The following is a 5,171-nucleotide window of genomic DNA, read 5'->3' on the forward strand; positions in this document are numbered from 1 at the left end:
TTAGTGAGAGTACATATTTAAGTTGCATATTCAAATATCTGTGTTTATATTTCTTTATTTTTATATAATGCTTCAATAATTTAAAATACATAATTTATTGCGTTGCTGTTTATATGTTTTATACAACGAACATAATTTTTGTTACATATAAATTGGGTAGGGTATGGGGGTCATACCTAGCAATATAAGAAATTAGAGCCATTTCTTATTCAGTGGATAGTAATTTCTTCTTATAGGAATCAGAAATTCATGCAGTATTAGGTTGGTTCCCAAAGAAAAGCATGAACTCTAGTTCAATAAACTTTTTATTGCACTATAGACAAAGATATTTTAATAACATTTTTATTACAGCATTATTTTTCTGACTCTATGGTAATTATGTCCACTATCCAAAATTATTAATATTTTTTCTATGTAAGTCTTCTTCAATTCTAAAAATAATATCTAATGTAATACTTACCTAGCAGGGGAGATACCATGATCACGAAGGTGGTTTCTCCAGGGCGAGGCTCACTCATTTGCACTCCAAGTGTGCTGACCCCTGTGATTTCCCCAAATGTGAGAAACTCGACTGCATAATTTGTGGTAGTGGGGAACTGTGTTGTGCTCTCCCCTAAAAAGAATAATAATAATAATATCCAATGTAAAATATATCTTTTTAAATACTACTAAACTATCATGTACTGTGCATTACATGACATGCAAAGATGTACTCAATATTTCAAAATTTTTATTACAGAATTTCAAATGAGACTTGCTAAATAGACATAGTTTAAGTGCTTTTATTCTTCAATTAAAATTGAGTCAATATTTATATATCGGGGCCGTCGCGGTGGCGCTAGAGGTAAGGTGTCTGCCTTGCCAGCGCTAGCCTAGGACGAACCGAGGTTCGATCCCCCGGCGTCCCATATAGTTCCCCAAGCCAGGAGCGACTTCTGAGCGCATAGCCAGGAGTAATCCCTGAGCGTTACTGGTGTGGCCCCCCCAAGAAACAAACAAAACAAAAAACAGCAACAACAAAAAAATATTTATATATCCCCAGTGAATGAAAAGCTTTGCAGGAGATCCTAACATGATTAAGACTCTGTAAGATGATAACTCAGCTTTGATCCCCACCACCACCCACCTAGGGTCCCTGAGCACTACTAAGTATGACCCCTGAGAACAGTGCAAGGAGTACGTCCAGAACCACACTATCCCTGCTCAGAAACCAAAACAAAATGAAAAATCAAAAACTTAAAAATACATCTGAGTATACACGATTATTTTGGGTATACACCCCTCAATTTTATTAATATACCGCGCTTTACATTACTGCCAATGACAGTTTCACGCGTACATTTTTTAAATATCATATCCACCACTAGAGTATCTGCTTTTCTTTGCAAATGTCCTAGAGATTCCTCCTATTTCTCATGCCTACCTCCAGGGAAATTCATTTCTATATGCCTAGGTTCCAGTTCCACTGCCACTAGCCAAATCTTGTTCCCTTACTTTGAATTTATTTATTTACTTATTTTTCTATTTTCCATATGAGAGATCATTCTGAATCTGAATCTGATCATTCTAAATATGTCATTCTGATTGACTCTACACAGCATCATACCATCAAGTACCAACTATCTCAGGATAGTATTATGTACATTCACCACAATTATTTTATATAGTTATCTTATTAATTATATGAGTTGTTTATATATTTTAACTTTTATGACTATTCCTTCAATGAAACACTATTATTTTTCTCTCTTTTTTTGTGGGGGAGACTTCACCCCGCGACACTTAGGTGTTACTCCTGGATCTGCTCTTAGAAATTGTTCCTGGCAGGCTCCAGGGTGTGGGGAGCCAAACTATTGGAACCTAGAACAAAGGTGCCTCAGGAATCCCTGACCTTGTTACCCACGTGACCAGGTGACCTGAGGACAAAGGAAATAGACAAACACTAAAGTAAATTCAAAGCAGCCCAATACATCCAGCCAGAAAGAAAATTATAGAGCAACTTGCCTTTGTGTTAGCAAAAGATTATTATGATTACAGCTGATGTTTTATTTATGCTTGCTGAGTAAAATTTATAAGACCCTGTTTGGATCTTGTGCTTTCAGTATAAACATGTGCTCAGGTCTACCTCTTTACCCCTCCCTATTACCTGCCCCCAGCTTATGCTAATGAGTGCTTGCAATTGTAATTGGTGGAAAACTGTAACACCCCCCTGATGTATTTCGCCCTTAAAAGCTGATCTCCCCAGGCAATAACCCCCCTTTTGAACAGCGAGAGTTGTCTTGAGGATTTTTCTTACTAACTTCTTAAGTTTTCTTTACAGATCGGACCTTCTCGAGTAAACCCACATATTACTAGCGACCCTCATTCCCACACCCCCGCAGGCCGGGGGTCCCCCACGGAGGGTTGCATCAGGGACCATATGAGATGCCAGGGATCAAACATGGTCCGTTCTGGGCCAGCTACCTGGGTAAACACCCTACCACTGTGTTACCACTCTGGCTCCTAACACTATTATTTTTTAACATAGTGATTATGGACCCATGGGATAGATGCTGAGAAGTGGAATTGTTCATCTTTTAGGATCTCAATTTCTACTTTTGAAGATGTGTCCTTATTTTTTGCAAAGAAGCTGAATCAGTAGATATCCCCGACAATAGCAAATTATGATTCATTTTTTATATCCATGATCATTTTCATCTATTTAGATTTGACAATCTGACTGTTGAGAGGTGTTACATGTTATTGCTATTTGAATTTCCAATTCACTTATGATAAATGCTGATGACAATTTATTTAGTTATTGGTCATTTGTGTCTATTTTAAGACTAGTTTATCTCAGGCCTGAGAGATAGCACAGTGGTACAGCGTTTGCCTTACATGCAGCTGATTCAGGACGGATGGTGGCTCAATTCTTGGCATCCCAAATGGTCCCCTGTGCTGCCAGGTGTGATTTTTAAATGCAGTATCATGAGTAATCCCTGAGCGCTTCTGAGTGTGACCCAAAAACAAACAAACAAACAAAATTTCATCTCTCTTCTTTTTTATGTAATTTAAGTTTCATTTGGTAAATTTTATAAGTGGTCTATAGATCTTGAGTATTAACCTTTTATCAAATAAATGGTAGGAGAACATATATTCTCTCAGTTTGTGGAATATAGTTTTTACTCTGGTCATCATTTATTAGGTAGTGCAGAAGTTTATTTATTTTTGCTTCCATTTGCTGAACCAGCAACACTGAGTTATGAATTGTTTTACTTAATTTTCCTCAATATAATTAATTTATATACATGAGGTTGATATAAAAGTTCCTAATCCATCCTGAATTAACTATTTTGTAAAGTATAAGATATGGATATGATTTAATTTATTTTATGTATGGTTGACAATATTCCCACCATAATTTGTGGAAGAGGATTTACTCCACTTCACTTTTTTACTTCTTATGTATCAGTATGTCTAGGGTCTCAATTCTATTACATTGGTCTAAAAGTCTGTTTTTAACTCCAGTACCATATTACTTTATTACTATACTAAAGTTGTGGGAAGTAAAACCTCCCCTTGTTTTCCTTGGATTGTTTTATGTAATTCCATATACATTTTAGCAGCTATTGCTGTGTTATCCAATAAATAAGAATCATGCTTTTTCATCACTGAACATGGGAGATGTTTAACTTTTATTTTGTATTTGATTCCCTTAAGTATTGACTTAATTTGTAAAATTTTTTCATCCCCTCATATACTTGAAGTTTTGAGGCTAAATTGTGAAGAAATGCCATAATTTATTTTGTTTGTTTTGTAGCCTTCTTATCTACTATATAAGCTTATTGTTTTTAGTTTGTTTATTTTCTACAGTCTTTAGGGATTATTTTTAAACCACAGTATTTTGTCATCTAAAAGTAGTGATAGTTGTGCTTCTTTTCCAGTGTGTATCCTGTTAATGTCCAGTCTGTATCCACTTTCATGACTAATTGTAACAAGGCACACAAAGCTTTATTAATAGTGTGAGAATGAGCAACTTTATTTGTATTCTTGTGCCTGAAAATATCTGCTTTTTATATTTTATCCTCAATTATGATATTAGCTGTAAGTTTATTGGTAAATGGCTTATATAATATTGAGAGAAGTTGCTTTTATTTCATTTAATGAGGTTGGATCTAATCATACATTTTGTGCATTGATCATCTGTTGCTATGCTCAAGTGATTTTAATTTTTCTTATACTGATATGTTGTATTAAGTTAATTGATTTGCAAATGTTAAATCACTCTTGTATTTTGGAGAAAAATTCTAGTTGATATTAGTATGTGGTCCTTTTAATGTCTTGTATTTTATTTTCTAATATTGATGGTGAGGATCTTTTCATCTATGTTCATCAGTGAAATTGATTTGAAAATTTCCTTTTTAGTGATATCTCTGTATGATTGTGGTAATAGAATATGATTGCTGCATAGAATTTATTGAGATTTCTGAGTTAGATTTTGTGTTGTTTTACTGTCTTTTTTCTAAATGAGCCTTATATAATGGAAAGTAATCTTTGAGGGTTTGGAATAACTACTATTTAATATATCTTGGCTAAGACTTTTGTTTTTTAGCAAATATTTGATTACTATTTTGATTTCTTGTTAGTCATTAATTTGTTGAGGTCTTCAATTTCTTTACTTCAATTTTCTAAGTTATAAAATGTGCCAAGTTATAAAATTCATTCATTTTTCTAGGTTTTCTAATATATATATTATATTATATTATATATATTATATATTATATATATTATATTATAATATATTATATATATATATATATATATGTTGGTGTTTGGGTCACACCCGGCAGCACTCAGGGGTTACTTCTGGCTCTGAGCTCAGAAATTGCTCCTGGCAGGCTCGGGGGCCATTGGGGATGTCGGGATTCGAACCACTGACCTTTTGCATGCAAGGCAAACATCCTACATCAATGCTATCTCTTCAGTCCTGATTCTCTAATTGTTATGTCATAGACTTTTTCATTTTATATTTGATGATCCCTTGAATCTCTGATATTCATGATAATGTCTCCTTTTCACTACTGATATCTCTTATTTTTAAGAATTTTGTCAGTCTACCTAAAGTTTTATTAATCTTTATTACATTTTTGTAAAGGAAGGTTTCTGTTGAATTAATCTTTTGGGGATTATTT

At 34.0% G+C, this 5,171-nt stretch overlaps 1 non-coding gene across 1 annotated transcript; it reads left to right on the plus strand.

Moving 5' to 3' along the window:
- Positions 1-452: 452 nt before the first annotated feature.
- LOC126012662 (U1 spliceosomal RNA) lies at positions 453-616 on the plus strand. The gene has a single exon (XR_007497091.1). It is a non-coding gene; the product is annotated as a U1 spliceosomal RNA (small nuclear RNA).
- Positions 617-5,171: the final 4,555 nt, after the last annotated feature.

The sequence above is a fragment of the Suncus etruscus genome, chromosome 6 (genome assembly GCF_024139225.1).
Source record: "Suncus etruscus isolate mSunEtr1 chromosome 6, mSunEtr1.pri.cur, whole genome shotgun sequence".
Taxonomy (NCBI): Eukaryota; Metazoa; Chordata; class Mammalia; order Eulipotyphla; family Soricidae; genus Suncus; species Suncus etruscus.